We start from the raw sequence: 24,312 nt of genomic DNA on the forward strand, positions 1-24,312 counted from the left end.
CGCCTTTTTCCTGAGTGCACAATGGAATAAAATAACATTCCTTGTCACCAAGGGGCTTTCTTTAAATTCTGCCTTTTAAATTCTCTCTCTCATTCTCAAGAACCTCTGAATATGAGCCTCTAAAATATAATGATTGATGGTGACAGAGAGATAAAAACCATGCTCTCTCTCATTAAAATTTCCTTTTAACTTTGTATCTTCTGAAAGTGAAATATGGACCGCAAACTATTTGTAGCTCTCTAATCAAATTTATAGTTCTCTTATGCATACCTGATTGCAGACACATAGTTGTTATAGGTGGCCTTTTATCTGGGCTGCTAATTACTCCCCTGGCAGCAACTTTAAGAATTTTAAAACCAAATCTAAGGAAAGCGCACATGAAGAATAGATGTTTTGTTTTCAGTCTCTTCTGCTTTACCTCACCTCAGCTGTAAAAATGTCAACACAAAATAAGCTAAAGAAGATCAAGCATGAAGCAGGATTGAATCTTAACGTACCCTGGGACCACTAAATCAGATTTTTCAGGAAGATATCAGAATATCACTGACTTACACCATAACCAGATTTTTACATGCACAGAGGATGACCCTGGGGACCTTCCAAACAATCTGAAATCTAAGGCAGCCATGAGAAGGGATTAAATTCAAATTGCTACTCTGCAGCTAGTGAAACACCAAGAGAAAGCTGCTAAAGATGGAATGGCTAACTAGAGGCCATTGGCACTGGACACCTCGGGCTTCCTTTAACACCACTATTCATGTATATTTTAAACTGGATCTCATATTTATAAAAACGATCTTGTGAAGCATGGATGTGCTTCATCATCCCTAGAGAGGTCCATACTGCCATCATCCCTAGAGAGGTCCCTTTTAAATTTATTTAAATAAAAGTAGGCAGTTAATGACTTTATTTGACACTGTGGTCCTGTGATTCTCACATTTTGGTGTGCTTTGGAATCCCCTGGAGGACACCTTAAAACATGTATAGTTGGGCTCCACCCTGAGAGATTCTGATACAGAAGCTCTGGAATGCAGCCCAAGAATTTATAGTTCTAGCAGTTTCCCAGGTGATACTGGCATTTGTGACTTCAGGACAGCCCTCTGCAGCACCTCCTCTTTACCACCAAGGAAGGAGAGGAACCTCCCCACCCATCCTTTGTAATACTGCACAAAACTGGAGTGCCAAAAATAGAGATGGCGCTACCAGGGGAAGTTAGTGTTTTATCTTTGTCTAACTTGCTGGGTATTGATTTTTAACTGAACAATAAATTTTATTCCCAAACACGTAGAATTCTATCTTCCTAAGGTTAAAGATCTCAGAGTCAGAATACACTTGAGCTTTCCATGCTGGATGTTTAACCTAATTCAGAGAATAGCTTAATCAGCCACCATCTAGCTCAGCAGCAGCTGGAAGGAGTCTTTAAAGCACTGATTTCTAATAAATCGAAAAATAGAATTGTGTAAAAAGTGAAAATACCCTTTTGAAATACTGCCTATACTTTTGTTTCTTTCTTAGCCATTCCTCCTTTTAATCAGAGACCCTTTACTCATAATGCTGATACCAAAAGACTGCCTCACATACTTACCTGACAGATGACCATCCTCTTTCATATATCGCCTGGAAGCATCTGCCAGATAGCTGACTTCTTTTGTCTATGACCAATCTCCCCCTCTCCAGTGGATAAAAGCAAACTAAACACTGTCAGATTTTTCTACACTATGGCGCCTAAAGAGCTAGTATGCCACACTTCCTTAGATGGTTGCATTTCTTTCTTTGCTTTTATCACTTCCTAATATTTGGAATAACTGAAAGAAAATTGGGATAAGTAAATAGTAGATATACTGAAAATTCCAAGTTACTGACACTATAACTTTGTATCAGAGAGAAAAGAATTTAGCTGGGTTCTATCTGCCCATAGAGGTCACTTGAGAGATGGGGTGCTGGGTTGCTGACCACCCTCCCCCATTCCCACTATCATTTTGAATACGTAATTGGCAACACCTGTGCTTCATAGACACTAGCTAGGGGTTGTTACAGCCCAGTTAAAGAACAAGAAGCATTCCAGAGTGAAAATATTGGGAGCTGTCACTTCAACTATACCAACTGACACCCCCCCTGAGTCTGCAGAACTCCCTTCCCCTTTAAATACACTTTCTTTAAGTTTGTTCAATAAATGGTGCTGGGAAAACTGGGTCACTACATGCAAAAGAATGAAGCTTGACCACTACCTCACACCATACACAAAAATCAACTCAAAATGGATTAAAGAACTAGACATAAGACCTGAAACCATAAAATATATAGAAGGAAATATAGGCGAAACACTACGTGATATGCACATCAAAGACATCTTTACAGACACATCACCCAAAGCAGTGATAGTGAAGGCAAAGATAAACAGCTGGGACTACATCAAATTAAAGAGCTTCTGCACAGCAAAAGAGACAATAACCAAAATAAAGAGAAACCCCACCAACTGGGAGAACATTTTTGCACACAACACTAATGATAAAGGACTGATCACAAAAATCTGCAAAGAGCTGATGAGACTCAACAACAACAAAGAAAATAATCCAGTGAAAAAATGGGCAGAAGAGCTAAAAAGAAACTTCTCTGAAGAGGAAATGCAAATGGCCAACAGGCATATGAAAAAATGTTCAACATCACTTGTAATCAGGGAAACACAAATCAAAACTACCATGAGATACCATCTGACACCAGTGAGAATGGCACATATTAAAAAAACAAGCAACAACAAATGTTGGCGAGGGTGTGGAGAAAAAGGAACTCTTCTGCACTGTTGGTGGGAGTGCAAACTGGTCCAACCACTATGGAGAGCTGTGTGGAGATTTCTGGACCTATTAAACATAGAGCTTCCATATGATCCAGCAATTCCACTCCTAGGTATTTACCCAAAGGATACAGAAACATCAATTCCAAAGAACACCTGCACCCCTATGTTTATAGCAGCTCTATTTACAATAGCTAAGCTTTGGAAATAGCCCAAATGCCCAAAAATAGATGACTGGATCAAGAAGATGTAGTACATATATACCATGGAATATTACTCAGCATTCAAAAAAGATAAACACATGCAATTTGCAGCAACATGGATGGTGCTGGAAGGGATCATGCTCAGAGAAATAAGCCAGAAAGAAAAAGAAAAATACCGGATGGTCTCACTCATAGCAGGAATCTAGAAAACTTAAATAAGGGACCAGGAAAATGAATAACTATAAGAAAGTGAAAATTAAAATCAAAATCAACAAAAACCTATGAACCAGAGTCACTTTCTGGGGGGTGGGGGGCGGGAGGGGAGGGATTGGGGTCAGAATGGGGGGATGCAATTGTATGGGGAATATAAAAATAAAATTTATTATTTAAAAAAAATAAAAGTATATGTGAAAAAAAAATACACTTTCTTTTACTCATTTACGTATTAACTTATTTTTAATTGAGGCGATATTAGGATACCCCCATCAGAAATAGACTTTTTAATGGTGACTCTAAGAATGGGCCCTTTAAGAACATCTAGCTTGCCTTGCTCCCACTTGTAGCACTACCGGGAATAAAACGCCTTTGTGGAAATTCCTAGTGGTTCAGTCTTAGAATTTCTAGGCAGCTAGTTAGGTCAGTAACAGTATCATGGAGTCTAAGAAATTGTTGCTACATATTGAACCAGCATGAAGGAATGAATAATAGGTAACCTCATAACAATCCTTGGAAAGCTGAAGTTTTTGTGAGTAAATAAATCAATCCCTACCTAATTAGGAGGAATCTAGGGGTAGAGATCAGGAAGTCTGACATGATTTCACCCAAAAATCTGAGACCAGTGAGTTTTGAGGACCAGCGAGTTTGAATCTAAAAATAGTAAGTAACCTGTTTCCATGCCAAACAGAAAGGTGCCTCAAATGAGAATTTTATGACCTGACTTCTCCACAATGGTAACACTCTACAAATTTCTGTAGAATACAGTAGAAGGTAATTTGGTCTCCCTTTCCTCCATACTTTAGTGTAGCACCATGATATACAGTGAAGTTATTAACTGACTAAGTTTTACTTTAGCTCCATATTTTCTAGGTTTTAAGTTTGTCGTGGAGCAGGAAGTTTGGCTCGTTTAAGATTGCATTTAATAAAATGCTATACAATCAATATAAATTTGGATTATAGTTTTTTAATGACTAAATATTCCACTTCTTTGTTTATTTGTATTTGTATAGCATGTTGAAATCTTCTCAACAAGACTTGTTTAGAAAATGTTAAGCATTGGGCCTCCCCTGGTGGCGCAGTGGTTGAGCACTGGGCTGCGAAGCTGCCCGCAGCCTCTGCAGCGCCGGTTGGATCCCCGGCCTCGCTGCGAGGGCCCCACATGGCGCACAGACCTCTCCTGCTGCCTGCTGCTCCCCTCAGCGGTGTACTTTGTCAGTCTGCCTCTTCTGTTCCCCGCTCTGGCTCTGGTGAATTCTCTCACCCTCCTGCATTTCTGACTGTAGCCAGTGCTTGTATCAAATAAATAAATAAATCTTTATAAAAAAAAAAAAAGAAAATGTTAAGCATGTAAAGTCCTTAAAGAGATTATGATAAGAAAGATAAAGGTCTTCTTTTATTCTTTACAGTGTTTTAACAATTCTTAAGAAGGGCAACAATGAATATAAATGTCTGCATAATTGGAAAAGCCACAAGCTATAAAGATGTTAGGATGATTTCTTTTTTGGAATGATATTCTACAAGAACAAATACATTTGGTGACATAGAAATACTACTTTATTAAATTTTAACTACCTTAGTTTAGAATTTATTTTTTCTGATGTACTCACCAACTAAACTCCTGAAGTGATCAGAAAATGTGTTAAAGTGAAACTTTTTTCTCTATGCCTTCTTCTTTGGGAAATTACAAATGGTTTGCATTGGTAATCAGACCTAACTTGTAAATAAAACTTTACCAAGGGCTCATAATTACTTCTTAATTTCATTTATTGTTGTATAATTATAATATTTCAAATCATAATTTATTCTTTCACATATTTGATTTACTTTTCTGACTTTTTATATGGCATTTTTTAGATGTTATACAATTTCTGGTTTCAAGTGAGAAAATAGATTATTATATTTCAAATTCTAAAGAAAATTAATTAATATATTCAAGAGGCCTTCACTGAAAATACAGATTTATTGAAACATAATATACAATGACATTAACATAAAAGTTACTTTTTTCTTTTTAGATATTTTATACTGATTTGAGCAACTGACTTTGCAACAGGGTGGTTCCCAGGAAAGGGGGAGGTTCCCTGCCCCACCCAAGGGAGGGTGGAGCTGAGCAGGAAGAGGAGAAGCTGCAGAAGAGACTGAGGAAGGAAGCAGGATGGAGCAAGGAGACCTGGAGGAGGCACATGGAGCCTAGAGACATGTGAAGAAACTGCGCTTGTCTTTTGGGTTGTGGACTGGGTGACACAGATGTGGGTGAGACCCGTGGGGAGGTGACAATGGCAGCTTTTATCTGGATGTTGATTTTGCTCTTTTCCTTCCGGGCTTGTCCGGTTGTTTGTGACCCTTTTCTGTGGGTCCCCACTGGAAGATTTTTAGACTTGTGGCAGGCTTTGGGGCCTTGCTCTGGGCCGACCCCATATGGATGGAGTTTTACCCACGAGGGGATGGGTAACTTTGGGTGCTTCATTTAGAAACTAGACTCTTTGCCTTACCTGTATTGTTTCCTAGTTTTTATTAAAGTTCCTTCCCATTAAAGCGTCATATGTTTTGTGTTGATGCGGCGGATGGCAGAACCCATTTAGAATAGGCAGGTTTGTGGGGGTCTGGGGTGCCCCTCTCCCTGTCCTATAACAACTTCTGTAACCAGAGATGAATATGCATTTTGAAATTTCTGCTTCTTTTTCTGAAGTATTAAAAAAACTCAAAAAGCAAAGAAAGTATACTTTTTTAACAATAATAATATGTCCAGTCTGCTTTGTTTCTAAATTACTTCTTTTATATTATTGAGATTAATTGTACACTGATTATGGAACAGTTATTGGAGAACATACATAGAAATAAATAAAAAATATCTGTCTTATATAGCTTACACAGGCCATTTAGGAATTGTGATCCAATTATAAGAGTAAATGCCATAACAAGTAATTGAAAGCAATCGCAATTGCAATTTTACTAGAAAATATACCTGGGACATCCAAAATGTCAGACAAGTGAATAAATGAAAAGATTCTAGATATGGATAATACATTAAAATATTATTCTTCACTTTGTCTCCCTGTTTCTCACATAAGAGGACCCATTTTATACCAGCATGAGAAAAAAAGTCACTGAAATCAATATTTCCATAATATGGAAAGAAGTGAAAATCCAGTAGTGCTAATGCTATTACATTATTGGAAAGCATATTTAATCAAGAATAGGTATTAGGGACTCCCCTGGTGGCACAGCAGTAGAGCGCTGGGCTGCGAAGCTGCCCACAGCCTCTGCAGCGCCATTTGATCCCCAGCCGCCTCTCCTGCCGCGCCAGCTGCTCCCCTCACTAGTGTATTTTGTCGGTCTGCCTGTTCTGTTCCCTGCTCTGGCTCTGGTGAATTCTCTCATGCTCCAGCGCTTCTGACTGTACCCAGTGCTTGTATAAATAAATAAATAAATCTTAACCAAAAAAAAAAAAAAAAAAAAAAGAATAGATATTAGGGCCTCCTTGGTGGTGCAAGTGGGTAAGCACCACACTATGAAGCAATCCCCAGTCTCTGCAGCGTGAGTTTGATCCCTGGCCTGCCAGGGAGCAACCCACATGGCACAGCAGACCTCTCCTGGCTCGCCCCTGCTCCCTTCAGCAGTGTATTTCAGTCAGTCTGCCTGTTCTGTTCCCCACTCTGTCTCTGGTGAGTCCTCTCACCCCCCCACATCTCTGCCCTGTACCTAGCTCTTGTATGCATAAATAAATAAATTTTTTTAAAAAGAATAGATATTAGGATGCTTTTAAATTTTTTTTCACATCATGCTTGATATTCTTGATGATTTACTCATGATAATTTTTATGATGATTTTATCCATAGAAGTAGCTCATAAAGGGGCCTCCCCTGGTGGCGCAGTGGTTGAGTGCTGGGCTGCAAAGCTGCCAGCAGCCTCTGCAGTGCCTGTTTGATCCCTGGCTGCCTGCGAAGGTCCCACATGGCAGGCAGACCTCTCCTTCCACCCGCTGCTCCCCTCAGCAGTGCACTTCGTCGGTCTGCCTGTTCTGTTTCCCGCTCTGGCTCTGGTGAATTCTCTCACCCTCCCATGCTTCTGACTGTACCCGGTGCTTGTATAAATAAATAAATAAGCAAATAAATAAATAAGCAAATAAATAAATAAATAAATAGATAGATAAATAAATAAATAAAGAAGTAGCTCATAAAGCAAAAATCTTTTCTCAAATTTCTTAATTTTTCAAATCACTTGAATAATGGTTTTTATTGTGTTCTTCTACCAAATATCTTATTTGATAGAAAAAATGCCAAAAGCACCTAAGGTTCTAAGTTCTTATTTTCCTAAGAATTTTGAAGGCAGCCTGTTTTCCTAGATATTTAATTCACTATGGAACAATTTCCAAACTCTAACATTATAGTCTTTAGAAAACAATAAAAAAAGTCTTATTAGATGCACTTAATGAAACAGGTTTATAAAACTGGAGTTTCTGGGGCTTGTAAGTAGCAAATCAGTAGACATTTGGAGATATTGTTTGTTATTGGTAGATAATTCATTTGAACAAAAACCAACAGCTTGTATTTTGCAACATTCCTCCATACTTCTTGAGCTGCCCCTTCCTGATTTGTACCATCTTCTTAAATGATTGTTAAAAGTCATCCACAACAGTGTGTCCAGTGCCTTTGCACCAGTTGCTGGGGAATTAAACAAATTGCCCAAGGATGCTAAGTTAAGTAAATGACAAAACTGGGACACTCAGAGCAAATCAATCTGAAAATAAGTTTTACTTATCAAACCATGCCTATTCATTTATGTTTAGTCCTCAGCATAATTAAACTCTCTGTTGCAAGACACTGTTTTTCCTTCTCCTACTCCAGGAAAATGTCTTGCTCTTAATCTTTGCTATAGTCTTTCTCATGTATAACATTCACATCAATTGTTTTACTTTATCGTCACAGAGTAGTTTTCCTGTTTAAACTGAGATAAAGAGAAATCAAGGATTTTCCCCGATAGCAGAAAAATAGTAAGCAGTACATACAAAATGCAAATGTAGGACTTTTTTCCTGACATGACCACCTAAGTCATCACAATTGTCTCTTTGATGCTGAGGCCTATGACCTTTCCTTATAGATTAATGCTACTTCCAAACTTGTTAAATTACAGAGAAATATTCCTTAATGAGATATATAAAAAAGGGCAATTCCATTTTTGGAAGCTCTGGGGCTATGAGGGGAAACTATTCTTTTTGATTTTGAGTTTCTTAGGTAAGATGCAGTTCTAGGTTTCCTCTCTCTTTCCAGGCGTCCTGTTCAATTAGTTAGCTCTTCATTATTTATTATATGTTTATAGTTTTATAGCTCCAGCAAAGCCAGTGTCTAATGCCACAATTTAGTTATTTCTCATTCTTTGGTACTGTACTTTGCAAACATCTTGAGCACATCCTCTATTTCTCACAAGCCAAAGAAAATTTTGTCTGCTTTTCTTTTTAGTTCCTTCTCTCCAAGTTTCTATCCATTCAATTTCTCCAAATGGACAATCACTTATTATATGTCAACTTATCCTAACCCCCCCATCCCAACTAGTGTCTATAAACCAAGATAATTTCTGGTGTTTTTCATATCCCAGATATGAGTGCTCTTTACTCTCTTTTGCCAAATAACCATCTACTATAATTTTTCAATATTTGTCATTTTTCTGAATCTTTACCCAGAAAAAGAATTACCCCTTATACTGAGAGCTATTTAGGTGTGTGCCATATGATTTTTAACATAAATACATAAGATTTTTGACATCGGTTTTAACAATGAATTTTTGGATTTGTTTGCCTTTGCTAAAAACAAAAGCAATGAGGAAAAATTTTAAATGTGGCTCCACATTAAAAACAAAAACTTTTTCACAACAAAGGAATCATAAAAAGTAGAGGTAATCTGTGAAATGTAAAAAAATTCAAACTACATATCCAATAAGGGATTAATGTACAAATACATAGGAAATTCATACAACTCAAGAGTAAACACAACCCAATTTAAAAATGGGCAAGTGATTTGAATAGATGTTTTTCCAAAGAAGATATAAATGACTAATAGGTACATGAAAAATATACCTCCATTTTCCCGACACCCACCTGCACGTAGCCATGTTGGGCTACAAGTCCTGGCATACCAGGAATCAGACTTCTTGAGCTGGGTATCTACTGGACCCATGTAACATAGAAGGCAAGCAGGCCCAATCTCTTGCATCTTTTGCTTCAACTTGAATATGGTGACTTGTAGGAGCCATGTGGAGAAAAGGCATGTAAAGACCCTTGGATGAGACAGGTGGGGAGACTGTTTCTGGTCCTTGCCAGAGACAACAGTAGCCATTTACTTGACTTCTACCTTGATTGTGAATTTTGAGTCTCTCCTTCTGTCCTAGCTGTCTGGGATCTCCCTAACCACTTACTTTTGGTTCCCCACCAGAAGGTACCTTAGATTTATGCAAGCTTTCTAGCCTCAGAAGCCCCACTTTGGGCCAAGTCTGTTTGGCTGGGTATTTCACCATGAGAGAATGGGTAATTTTAGGAGTTCTATTAGGAATCTTTATTAGGAATATTCTGTCTTCTCTCTCTATACACGCTAAGTCTATTTTCTTTGCTTTTGAATGGCGATGGCTGGACCTCTTTTAGAGCATGTATCCCTTAACAATTTTGGGTCCTTGAGTATCCCCTGGTCATGCATTAATATAATTATCAGGGAAAGGCAAATCAAAATTATATGAGATGTCACCTCACACCTGTTATTATAATGCCTATTATCATAAAGATAACATATTAAAAAGGCTGGCAAGGAAGTGAAGGAAAAGAGAAATGGGAATACTTCTCCATGTTGGTGGGTTAGTTATGAGGCAAAGAGGATACCTTTATAGTTAAAAAGAAAATGAAGACTAGGTTTTATCTTTCACCTAAGGTATTAGTTTCTTTGGGCTGCTATAACACAGTTCTATAGACAAAACAGCTTATAAGCAAGCTAATTTATATCCTAGGAACTCTAAGACCAAGTCACCTCAAGTGGAGACTGTTGAGGACTGCCTTCCTGCATGATCATCTTTTTCCTATAATTTCACAAGGTGGAAGATTCAAGGAGATTTCTGGAGTTTTTTTATAAATCTGGAAATTTATTTTATAATGATCTTATTCCTGAGGACTCCATCTTTATGACCTATCACTTTCCAAAGGCTTCCCCTTCTAATACCATTACCTTCAAAGGTAGGTTCAACATCTGAATTTGGTGGAGAGACAAGCATTCAACCATAGCATCTAAATAGTCTCTTGAGAAACTCCTATTTATGAGAAGAAATATAAATAAATTTGAATTTTAAATAAACCTAGTAACTATAAATGCTTTCCCTCTCCCCTCAGATGAAGCACAGTGGAAATACGAAATCAAGATGTTTATAAAATGTGTATGTTTAGTTATGAAATTTATTCTACAATAACTAAATATTTAGCTTTAAAGCATAACTAGAAAACAGATATTTAAACAATTGACTTCTCAGTTTGAAGTTACCTATTACTACATCAGTTCCAGATTTCTAGGGTTGTATCTAAATTATGAAATGCATCGTCTATAAAAATGGAAAAATTTTGTCATGCCAATGATATAGGCAAAAATTTGTTTGCTTCATTTGGACTTTTATGACCTTCTACATAGCCTTTAAGTTTCTTAAAAAATAACACAAATAGCTACAACCATCAGCATTTCACCCCCAAATTGGATTAGGTAGTGTGATAAATTATTTGAAAAATATGTCTAGTTCCAAAGAGACCCACCAACTTGCTTTAAAACTAGGAGGCAGCATTGTATATTAGGATGAATTGAGGCTTTCAGATAGATTGAACAGGGTTCAAATGGCACCTGTGTTACTTACTGGCCTTAGACACTTTACCCAGGCTACTTGAACTTCATTTCTCATCTGCAAAGTAAGACTAAAAAGCACTCACTTGGAAGAATCACTTGTGAGGCTTAGAGATAATATTTCCAAATACCTAATGTAGTGTTTAGTACACATTAGGTGCTTCTTAGCAACCATAACCTCAAAATGCTGTGGGGCAAGGGAGACTGTCCAGTGAATTTTAAAGCAATTTCCAAATTCATGCCAAACATACATATTTGTTTCTGTGTTATGTATTAGGTCATTGAGTTTACCAATTTGGCTGAAACATTCACTGGAAATTTTAACTGAATTGATGATCAGTTTTAGCACTTTGGGGAACATGAATCTTAGCTGTTCAGTAAATGTTAATTCTGACTCAGAATTTCAACAACCTTTTCCTTCCCACTTTTTTTTCTGACCATGTCACTTCAAGAATTTAACAGGGTCTTGAATTTAGTCTTAACTCTTTATATCTCCGAACTCTTTACGTTAACTGATGAAAGTATAAAGAAAAGCTCTGGTTATCAAAAAGAAGAGAGAAAAAGGATATTTTGGGCAAATAATAGGTTCACCCTTTAAACACATATTGAACTTTTCAACAAATTATCTTTTGCATTTCCATTATCATGGATCGTTTTCTTCCAGAAAGGCATTTTCTATGTTTTTTATATGATACTTTTGGGTAAAAGTATTATAATGATTAAAAAAAAAAACCCTGATACTAATTTCTGATTAAGTTTTACTAAAATAGGATATTTGAAATTTGCTTAATTATTTATGTCAATGATTATATTCTCATTTACCTATTACATATTAATAAAATATAATTAAAATAATACATTATGAGGGCCTCCCAGGTGGTGCAGCAGGTTGAGTGCAGCACTGTGAAGCTGTCTGCAGCCTCTGCAGCACAGGTTTGATTCCTGGCCGGCCAGGGAGATACCCACATGGTGAAGCAGACCTCTCCTGTCTCTCCTGCTGCTCCCCTCAGCAGTGTTTTTAGTCTGTCTGCCTGTTCTGCTCCCCGCTCTGTCTCTGGTGAATTCTCTCACCCTCTCGCACCTCTGGCCTGTACCCTAGTTCTTGTATAAATAAATAAATCTTTAAAAAAATAATAATATATTATGATATTCTAAATTCTCATCACTTTCACTGAATTCAACACATATATTCTTTTCTTTTATACAATGTTTTTTACGAGGATGTTATAATGTTTCTTTTTTTCTAAACTTCTAGAAAGCTACACAATATTAGTGAGCATTTTAAGGAAATAAACTTGCTTTACCGGAGCTCTTCCTTACATAGAAGATTTTAAGTTCTCTTCAATTTTCTTTTTTTTTTTCTTAATAGTAAATTTGTGTTTTGTTTTGCTATAAAACAGACATATCCCAACAAATAAATCTAAATAAAATAATAAAAAGAAAAGCAAACATATCCCAAGTCAAAAGTAACACACTGAGTCTCAGAAGAAAGTCCTATCATGCTCTGTATTTCTGTGAACCAACTGAACATTTTAAAATAAACAGGGTTCAGTTGGTCACATGGGATTTCATTCAGATGGTGAAAGAAAAGGGGAGGGGTGAAAATCAAATAAAGGAGATGAAAGAATTAGAAAGAGAAATAAGCAAACTTAGCCTCTCGTGGATATTACATATAATGCTTACTGTTGTCATAGGTTTTCCATTTTAAAAGTCAACTTTAAAACATTAGGCAATCTATAAAACTGTTCAGAAGGTAAACAGTGCAGCTCCCTGTCTGCCCTGACCATCTGGGAGTCACACTGAATGCAGATACAGTCAGATGGATTAGCGTTTGAATTTGAAATATTTCCCCAAAGTCAAGTATCAAAAAATAATAAATGTATCACCTTTCTATTGTTGTCGAACTACCACTTTTCTTTCCCTTATAACTGTTGGAAAGACTATCTATAGATTGTGATTTTTCATTATAATAAGTATGTAAAAGCTGTTAGGATGTATATTATCTTTCTAAAGCTGAGACCTCTTTGCAGAATGACCAAATTTGTCATTTACTTTTTACTCCCTGTTTTAAACTTGAACTTATCAGGTTTTTTTTTATGTTTTTCTTTTTTCCTTTGGTATCAAATAGGGCAAACAGCAAAATACAGTTACAGTCCCTTCAAATCACGCTTTTCTCAAGCACTTGAAAAATAGGTAGTTAGTGGAGAAACAGATCAATACTAACTGGTAGGTCATGATAGGGTCTTTGTTTCTTTTCACAGGAATCAATACTAAGTTCCTTACAATCATGGAGTCAGATTACTGGTTCCATTTCTAAAACCTTAACAGTGATCAGGATTGATACTCTCAATTCTAAGCTATATTTTGTGTAAATTTTATTCATAGACTTTAAAAGAAATTCTGAGTTCCCAAAACATAATTTCATATGATTTATCTAAATCGTTTAACAACAGTCCCCTAAATGAGCCTGCTTGTGAGGGGTGTGAGAGTTCAGAGATCTTACCATGCTGCCTATCGTCAAATTCAACTACAAATCCTCTGATTTCTTTCTCTTCAATATGACTGCACTAAAAAGCTTCCTTGGGTCCAAAATCAGTGTTAAATCTCAATAGCTATACTTGGCAGGCAGTCTGTCTTGCTGGCAGTTGGCTACAAAGATCACTAGGAGTATCTTTTCCAAGTATAGCTAAACAAAATCTTTTTTTTTCCTCCTGACATCTCAAATGGAAATATAATGGTTTTCTTCTTAATTTGGAAAAAATAAACATGATTTGAAAAAAAATGTCATGAAGCTATTATAAAACTCCTTAACCAGAAAATATTGTGAATGTCTATGCTCTGAAACTTAATTTTTTAATTTCCAAATAAATATTTTGTTGGAAATTGATTTAATTTAATAATGGCTTCTAGATGATTTAAACTGCCTCTAGCACAGTGATTCTGTGAACTTAACACACTAACTGAACCTCAAACTTCAGTAAGTTCTGCACAGGAAAAGAATTTTCTAGAAGCCCAATAGAGACATATTACTTTAATATATTAATACAATAGGAAATAAATCAAATTGTTAAATTGAGTCCCTCAGGCAATACTTCTTTGATTAAAAAGCTCTTAAATATTTTTTAATCAAAATTATAAAATAAGGAAGATTTAAATTTTCAGCAAAAGATTAACACAATTATAGATTGGGTTTGACTAAAACTCAACTGTTCATGCAAATATGGTGCTGACAATGATAACATGTGCTCTCCTGGACTCAACCTGCTTCTGGCATTATGTGTTTCCTCAACTTTCCTACTTTTCTTCATTTGAATGCAAGAAAAGTTTAGACCTTAGAGTGAGCCAAAACTTTTGTTGACCCTTACCTAGCTCTAACATGTCAATGAAATATTAAGTATAGCTGTTTCTCTACCCCAAAATGTGGAACTATGTGGCACCAGCAAAATCTTAAACACCTGTGGGCAGCGAAATCACGTGATAATTCTGTGATCAGATGTCACCCTATTATCCAGAATATGCTCAGTAATTTATTCATCTTCAAAATGAAAACATATGATTTAGTTAAAACAAGTAGATCCAAAAAATATAGTTCAGTTTGAAAAATCCTGAATTAATCCATGAAAACTCAATAGCTATTATATTTTCCTCCTTATCTTGCTACCAATCATTTTAGCAGTGATGCCAGCTATGACCCTAGCGATGCAGCTTTTGAAAATTGAACTAATCTATTTAGCTATTCAAAACATTATTGAGCACATAATATATGCATTGTGTTCACTAAATATGAAAGATAAAAGAGAAAACATTACAGACCTCATCTAATTTTCACATGGAGTCCACTCTAAGAAGAGGAGAAAAACCAAGTAGCTAAATCACACAATTGATTTTTCACAAGTGCTATAAGAAGTCTTAGTGCCATGCCACCAAATGTAACAAGGTGACCTAACCTAGTGAGATACTATGGAGATAAGATAGAAAGTTCATAGATATTCAAACAGAAGCTCCATAGTCATGAAAGATGGCAAAGCAGTCAACTTATACTCCCCTATCTAGGAGGCATGATTGCTGAGTAAACAGCACTTAGCAGGTTACTAAGTTTGTGCTATTTGTCTTCCTCAGTGAACAGCATCTTTCTCATTTCTTTGGAAACCCAGAACCCATCCCAGAGTTGGAAAAAGGGTTTCTAACGTGACAGTGTCCTAGATGGTAATTCCCCTGAAGTAAACCTCCATCATTCCGATTAACAGTTTGCATCTATTCCTTGGAACTCTAATAGATCCCATTGATACCTAAGGTGCCCAAGTGGTTGGACTGGAAAAACTAATTCAGCAAGTGATACATGTATCAATTCAAGTTCACCTCAGGGTTTTATTTATAGATCACTGGTGAATAGAAGAGACTTAGTCTTTTCAGGTTCCTGTAACATGATACCACTGATGGGGAGGCTTAGAGGAACAAAAACATATTTCTCACAGTTCTGGAGGCTGAAGGGTGATAGCACAGTCACTAACTGATAAAAGCAATCTTCCTGGTTCAGAGCTGGTACCTTCTTTCTGTGTCCTCTTATGATGGAAGGGACAAAAGATGGCTCTGGGGTCTCACTTCCCCAAGTCCCAACATCCTAATACCATCACTTTGAGGATTAAGTTTTCAACGTGAATTTACGCACTTTCAAGTACAACAAATATCACTACAAACACTTAAAAATTATTAGTTGTAGAAGCATCTACTATCATGTTCAACATTATTGTTTTCCTAATCATTCCTGTTTTTTTTTTAAATCTCATGGAATTTATATACTGCATGTCAATAACCTTCTCATGAAATATCTTTCCTTTTGGAATAGACTAGGGCATAAAAACACATGATTACATTATATAATTTTTGTTTTGTTATTTTGTAAGGGATAAAATTACTAAATTTTAGATTTGAAAGGGTTATTCAGCATAGATTATTGTATTAGTTTACATCATAAATTAACACAAATTAATGACAACCCACTTATTGTCTCATGGTTCTATAAGTCCGGACAAACGAGGCTAAGCTTTCTGTGCAGATTCTCACAAGTCAAAAGACATAACGTTGACTGGATGATCCTGTTATCTGTAGTATCTGAGGAAGAATCCACTTCCAAACTTGTGGAGTTGACTGAATTCAGTTCCTCATGGCTGTTGATCTGAGGACCTCTTTCCTTGTTGGCTATCAACCAGGTTATTCACTGCTCTCAGTTCTGCATGCATCCCATTTTAGAGAACATTCCATCTATGAAAGCAGCAATAGCAAGAATTCTTCCATGTCTTCTTCTTCTGTCTTCGACAAGATAAATCTCTTTAATTTTAAAGGTTCATGTGACTAGGTCAGACCCATCAAGATATTCTTTCAGTTTTAATATCGACTGTGCCAAAAAGTATGGTGGGGAGTCCTTTTAGAAGTCATGAGATCATTTTGCTGAATCTCTTAACATAATATAGTCTTCACTGCATAGTTATTTAGCATCTGCTTGATGATTTCAAGCAACAGAGCTTTCATACATGCTAACAGTCAGCCCTTTCCATTTTTTTCTACCACCTCAGTTGTCCCACTGTCCTTTCTTAAGTTGAAGGAAAGCTTGTGTGTCCTTTAGTTTAGTGCCAGTACTGCTTTTTGAAGCAACAAAAATAAGTATATTTTTCCTTCCATGGGATTGCCCTTCAAATATGCCTAGCTCTATTTATTCTCTTCCAATAAAAACTCCCTAAGTCCTCCTATTTTCTTGAACCATTGAGCTGAGGAAAATTTTATATTTCTCCTGTGTTGGATAACTTGGTATTTAGAATCAAAGGCAATTTTTAATAGTTGCTCAATTTAAAAAAAAATAACAATGCACCTCTAAGACTACATGTAGTAGCTATACATTGACCCTTGTGAAAAATAATGAATGTCCATTATGTAAGTTTATACTACAAAATATAAAAAGGGGGTTTTCTTGCTCATTTCATATGTATTTTATTTTCTAGAACTTCTAATTTCCAATTATTTCTATCACTAGATAACTCCCACATAAAGTTTATGTTTTGCAAGCATTATAATGTTTTGGAATAACATTTCCTTTTCTTTTCTGGTTTAATTTTGTTCAATTAAAGCCATCAGAAGGTGATTTGATTTCATATTTGTAAGAGTTCTCTTTCAAAGTACGCTATCAGTCGTCACAGAGAATTCGGTTTCCTTCATCCTAAGCAGAAATATTTCCCCTGGACGGTTTTCTTTTTATTCAGTCATTAATCCTCCAGTAACTATAAAATTATCTTAAATATAAACACCTATTTACATGTTAGGATAACTGACTAAGCTACTGGCATAAAATCCCTTTCCCTAATAAATAAATTAGTTAAAATGGGCAAGAGCACTAAATATTTGGTCAGTTTTTGAATCTTAATCATTGTAGTGTTCATCATACTCAGCTTAGATGATTGTAGGATAGATGAGGTCTTACTTTTTCTTTTGACTGAAATTAGTACCATGGTTACTTGCACAAGATAGGTGCTCAATAACTGATTCTATTTATCAACATTTCTGTATACAGAGACACCTATATATCCCCACAGAAGTACAGCATATGTCATTTTCAACATTCCTCACCAGGGTTGCACAGTTATTACAATTGATGAACCAGCATCGATACATCGATACATGTTTGGACAAAAGTATAATGATATATATCCATCACTATTATAAGAGAATTTTCAGTTTTAAAAATCCTGTGTTTTGCCTATTCAACTCTTTTGGCCCAGGTCACCCCAGCAACCACAGATCTTTTTATGGTTGCCATAGGTTTTGTTTATTCCAGAATGTCATGTATTTGGGATGATATGTAGCCTCTTCAGATTGTTTTTTCCATTTAGTAATAATTACAAGTTTTGTCCATGTGTTTCTATAGCTTGATAGTTCATTTGTTTGTGGTGATGAATAATATTCCATTTTCTGTATGAAACAATTTATCCATTCACCCATTGAAGGCTATCTTCATCACTTCCAAGTTTCACGAATTAGAAATCAAGCTGCTATTAACATCCATATGCACAACTTCAACTCATTTGGGTAAATACAAAGGTGCAAGATTGCTGGATTATAGGGTAAGTATATGTTTAGTTTCAAAAAGTCACCAAAATGTGTTTTAAAGTGGTTGGTAGTACCACTTTTCATTTCTGCCAGCTATGAAGAAGAGTTCCACTTACTCCACAACCACACCAGCATTTAGTGTTCACTGTTGGATTTTGACCATTTTAATGGGCATAGAGTTGTATTTCATTGTTGTTTTAACTTATATTTCCCTAATAACATGATGTGGAAAATCTTTTCACTTGCTTATAGCCACTGTATATAGTCTTGGATGGTGTCTATTAATGTCTTTAACCTATTTTTAAGGTTTTTTTTTTTTTTGCTTATTGTTGAGATTTAAGAGTTCTTTGTATATTTTGGATAAAAGTTCTATATTGGATGTGTTTTTGCATATATTTTCTCTTGGTCTGTGACTTGTCTTATTCTCTTTACAATGTTCTATTTATAGGTTTTCTCCTGTGCTATCTTCTAGGAATTTCATAGTTTTGCATTTCACAATGAGGCCTGTGATCCATTTTGAGTTAAATTTTGTGAAGGGTATTAAGATATGAGTCTAGATTTATATTTCTGCATGTATATGTTCAGTTTTTTCCATTGCCGTTTGTTAAAAAGACTGACTTTCCCCAACATACTGTCTTTGCTCTTTTGCCAAAGTTCAGTGTGGAGTCTATATTCAGGCTGTCTACTCTGTGCCATTGATCTGTTTGACTATTCTTTCACTAATGTCACTCTATCTTGACTCCTTGGGATTTCTGTTAAACCTTGAAATTAGGCAGTGTTAATCCTCCAATTTTGTTTTTTCTCCTTCAATATTGTGCTCATGATTCTGGCTCTTTTGCCTCTACAGATAAACTTTAGACTCATTAATTATGTGGCCAAAAAATGACTTTCTGGGATTTTGATTGACACTGCACTGAATCTGTAGATCAAGTTGAGAAGAATGGATATCTTGAGTCTTTACATCTATGAACATGGAATACCTCTCCATTTATTTAATTGTTATTCAATTTTATTCATCAAAGTTTTATAGTTTTCCTCAGGTAGATTTTGACCATATTTGTAAGATTTATTCCTAAGTACTTCATATGTATTTTTTATCTCAAGTTCTACTTGTTCATTATTGATATTTATGAAACTAATAAATGTTTTTATAATTGCTTATGAGTTCTAGGGGTTTTTATAATTTTTTTCATTTTCTACATAGATGATCATGTAAGCTGTGAACAAAGAAAATTTTATTTATTCCCCCCAATTTATATATCTTTCACTGTCTCATTGTATTAGCTAGAACTTAAAGTACAACAATTAAAAAAGTGGTAAGTACATCCTTGCCATGTACTTGATCTCAGCATGAAAGTTTCAAGTTTCTAAACATTAAGTATGATGCTAACAGTTGGTTAATAAAATTCCTTATCAAGTTGATGAAGTTCCCCTCTATTTCAGGTATACTGAGGGTTTTAATAATGAATGGGTGTTAGATTTTATCAAGCAACTTTTCTGTGTTCATTGGTATGATCATGTGATTTTTTTAAATCTGTTGATGAGTTAGTTACATTAACCAACAGACTATCTGGCATAGTGAATTGGAAGATGAATATGTGGCTCGATTTCTATATACACATTCCTCTCTAAAGCTATCTCTCTCTCTTCTAGTAACCTAGAAGTTACAAGGTTAGAAGTGTTTTCAACTGTTTGATAGCTCTGAGTATCCCTTTATTCTACCTCAAAAGGCAATATCTCTTTAGATTGTACACCTGCAGAGGACTAAGACCAGAGCAGGCAAGCAAACTGGTGAATTTATTCTCATTAATTGTTCATCATGCTGATGAAGCGACAGAATAACTTATTATGGAAATTTCAGCCAATGATGATAGCTCCATGCCACACAGCCACATCATTACCTTCCCTTCCAGGTCTCCTCCTATACCTACCTCCTCACATAACTATTGTTGGCAGTAGAGAAGGAAAGAGCACCTATCTGGAGCAGGACTCCCTAGTTAAATCTTGTGCTCTGCTTCTTATAGGCAATGTAACATTGGATAAATTACCCAACTTGTCTGATGAATCAAAATTAGATGAGTTAATATTTATAAAGTGCTTTGATGCACCCAATAAAAATTAACTATTTTTCCTAATTTCAGTAATTAAGCAATATGCCTCATGCATTTGTTATTAACTGTTTCAATCATTCAATTATTATAAATATTCTATGCACTGTTCTTGATGATTGTTATTGATATTGATATTGTAAGTAACACTGACTGATCAAGAGGTGGGGGCAATTAAGATACAGTAACTCAAGTTATCAATTAAAAAGTGACCACTTGTCATTGATAAACAGATACACAAGACAAAGACGGATATACCTAGTTTGTTGGAGGCCAACCCCTATTTAAAACTAGCAGGTGGCCCTGGTAACATACTTCTGAAAGAGGTATAAATATAGAAGAGGAAATAAACCAATCTAAGACACTGTGTGCTCCCTCCTATGGGATATCCTATGGGATATCCAAGTCTATGGGATATCCAAGTCTTCTATGGAATATCTAAGTCTTCTCCAAATTTTGTCATCTCCTAACACAGCTCTGCCCAGATAAGCAGATTTTCCCCTCCTGACAAGCTGGCAGTGTGAACCAAGTTTCAGACTTTGCATCCATTTCCCAAACATAAACTTAATGGTTTGTAACCTTCCCTCTTTTACTGTCAATTGTATGCTTATATTGCTGTAATGTGGATTCTCCCTAGTAAAATCATATTGTAATTAATTTTACTTGACTTGAGTAGTAAGTGAAACCTCTCCACTCTGGTGGGAGCCCTTTTAAGATCCAAACCTCATATTCCAGTGGTGCAATTACAGCACCGAACAAAACAGACAGAATTCTTAATCTCATGCAGCTTGTTTTCTAGCAGGAAGAGACAGAAGGAGCATGTAGTGAAATACCAACTGATGAAACTTTGGTGGGAAAAATTAGATAAGGCAAGAGAGCTATGGAGATGGGATTAGCAAAGGTCTTTCTGATGAAGTAACATTTGAAATGAAGGAGTAGGCCATGCAAAAGTCTGAGGGGAGTACATATTTATTAGGGGTAATACCAAGTGCTAGAGAAGAGCAAGACTGGAGTGTACTTAACTTGCTAGAGGGAGAGCCAGAAAACCAATATCATTGCTGGTCAGGAGCATGGGGACAATGGTACAAACGAAGTAAGAGAATAAGGCAGGAAACACTGGCATTATATGTTCAATCATAGATTCTATGCACAATATCATATATTCAGTGCTTTCAGCAAATATAGGAAGGAGGTCTTGGCTGCAATACTTATATCCAGCTGCCTTTATGCAATAATAAAGGAAAGCTGCAGTTGAAGGTGAGGGAACTGTGGGGATAGGAACTTTACCCTCTTCTGCCTATTTCTATGAAAGCTAGTTTCTTGAGTACAGAGTCAAGTAATTATCTCTGGAATTCCTCTTGAGGAAGGTAATAAAATGGAGTGATTGGATCTAAAGGACAGTCCTCCCTTTCCTCATAATAGATGCCTTGCTAAAATATCCAGATAATTGGGCATATTCACTGCCACTCATTGTCTTATACACAATTTAAAGTTCCCTTTCTTATTTCTATCTGCATTTTAAATCAAAATTGATCTACTAAGACATACCATAAATATCACTATATTAACTCACTTGAAGGAGTGGACTATTCATTATACAAATGTGAATTTCATCTTGGCAATGATTTTTCTCCCAACCTTATGACATCACTAAATTAAATCCACATTTTCCTGGCTGAGTGAATGGCAGTAGAATTAAATTTTACAACATAGTCTGTTTCTTGAGTATCATTTTATTGGATTTTTTTTTAAATCACTCTAAGTTCTAGATATTCTCTCCATTGCAAAAACACATGGAATATTCCAAGATCTATATCAGAAAAGTCTCTAATTCTAACTTTGTCTGCAAGATTTAAAATATCAATTGTACCCTATCTTAGAGTACTTCTATGGCTAATGGACATTGTGAATTGTATTGAAATATGAATCTCCCGGGCTAACAGATGCTCATGAGTGCAGCAGGACATGCCGCACTGTGGATTCCTGGTGCTTTCAGTGAGGATGAGTCAAAGTACACTCACATTCAAGCTGTACTACTAATAGCAATACAGAGTAGATAATTAACAAAAAGTAATGCAGTACTTTTATTTCTGTTGAACAAAAGAAGTCTTAAAAAAATGGATGTGATAAATTTAAAACTCTTAAGTACCTGCTCTGGGAAATGTACTATAAAGCTATTGAAACCTAAGTGCCATCATTTTTGTAAAAGGTAGTCATAAGTCCTTGGTTCCAGAAGATTACACCAGGAATCACTCAAAGTCATTATGATATCACAATGATGTAGAGAAAACAACTCTTACTCCTCAAGTTCAGACTTAGTACTAAATAGTATCTGGTGAATTTCTCTCTGAGAATTTACAAATTAGATTTAGTGAAAGAAATGATTATAAAGGTAGATGTCTTAGCTCAGGCTGCTGTAACAAAATACCATAATCTAAGTGGTTAAATAATGTTTTGTTTTTGTTTTTGTTTTTGGTGGGACCCTCGCAGGCAGCCGGGGAATGAACTGGCGCTGCAGAGGCTGTGGGCAGCCTCACAGCCCAGCGCTCAACTGTTGCGCCACCAGGAGAGGCCCTAATGCATATTTTTTATAGTCCAAGATCAAGGGTTCATCTGCCAGGCTTGCATCATGTGCTTTCATGACCACTTCTTTGTGCATGTACAAAGACAGGACTCTTCAGTATGTCTCTCTTCTTGTAAAAGCACTAATCCTTACAATGTCGTGATGTCATATAAACCTAATTATTTATTGGCAGAGGACCTAGGCATAGAAGCTGATATTCAGGAGCCAAGAGAGGAGGATGGTGGCCTTTTGCGTCCCAACATTAAGCAGCTAGTGCATCACAAATCATTATAAACAATGTGTCAGTGGACTGAACTACTTAGTTATTTCTTCCCAAACAGCCTATCTTAAACCTCCATTAGCTAGACTAAATTCCTCCAAAGTTTCTGATTCTTATAACCTGTAGAATCATGATTAGCGTAACTAAGCTATTTTTCTTAAAAATAAATAATAAAAGTAATTACTTAAGAGGGCATATTAACGATAACCCACAGTTGTTTTTATACTATCTCTATGACTAGTTCCTCCCAGGAAATCTTACTTTTACTGGCATATTTAGCTGATGATAGCATTCATCGTTTTTCATGACTATTTGTGTGCATGGATACTGAAGTATTAATTAATGGTGTAACTTCAAGTCACAGGTACCACAGTTGACATATTTTCTACTAATCTAAAAATCTATTTGAAATCTATTTGTATTCTAGTTTATGTATCCAAGTTATATAATATATAATATTACAATATTACAAGCATTCTTAAATAGAATTAAGATACTTGAATTTATATTTACTTTACAAAGCAAAATGTGATTTTTGACCTACAAGTCCAAAGAATTTTAGGCAAAAGTTCAAGTGCTTCAATGTATTTAAACATTGTTCTTGCTACTCTTATAAAAATATAAAAATTATACAGAAAACAAGTATTATCTCACCTTACTATGCAAGAGACTCTGATGTACACTGGGAAAGAAAATTGGAAGAATCTTTTGCATTTATCTATTAGATGATAGATAGCTAAATAGATAGATTTGTTTATAATAGAAGGTATGAGGGTGGGGCTCCTTAGTTGCCTAGGAGTTAAGTCTCTCAGAGCTATCACCACTATGGCCTGAGTTCAATCCCCAGCCAGAGAGCTAACCCACATATGGTGCAGCAGACCCCTCCTGTCTCACCTGATGCTCCCCTTGTGTATTTCAGTAAATTCACCTGTTCTGCCCCCCACTCTGTCTCTGGTGAATCCACTCACCACCATCCTCCCCAGAATCTGGTCCCAGTTATTCTACACAATAAATAAAAAATAAAATAATTATATAATAGAAGGTGGATATATGGATCAAAAGAAGTAAAATTGTAAATTTTGAAAAGCACATCAGGATTTAGTAAAATTAAAAGCAGTACTTGCTTGAAGATATGATTGTAAATTATGAGAAGTTAAATAAGAAAAAGAATTTTTTATTTAGACAAAAATT

At 35.8% G+C, this 24,312-nt stretch overlaps 1 protein-coding gene and 1 long non-coding RNA gene across 3 annotated transcripts in view; one reads left to right on the forward strand and one right to left on the reverse strand.

The window, feature by feature from the left end:
• CUNH8orf34 (chromosome unknown C8orf34 homolog) overlaps positions 1-24,312 on the reverse strand; it is a 334,852-nt gene that overhangs the window by 86,566 nt on the left and 223,974 nt on the right.
• The window catches only part of LOC129145298 (uncharacterized), a 116,317-nt gene continuing 109,883 nt past the window's right edge, over positions 17,879-24,312 (forward strand). For both annotated transcript variants that reach the window (XR_008550640.1, XR_008550639.1), the window contains exon 1: positions 17,879-18,184. This is a non-coding gene — a long non-coding RNA (uncharacterized LOC129145298). The remainder of the gene's footprint in view (positions 18,185-24,312) is intronic.

The sequence above is a fragment of the Talpa occidentalis genome, unplaced genomic scaffold (assembly GCF_014898055.3).
Source record: "Talpa occidentalis isolate TD23 unplaced genomic scaffold, MPIMG_talOcc4v2.1, whole genome shotgun sequence".
Taxonomy (NCBI): Eukaryota; Metazoa; Chordata; class Mammalia; order Eulipotyphla; family Talpidae; genus Talpa; species Talpa occidentalis.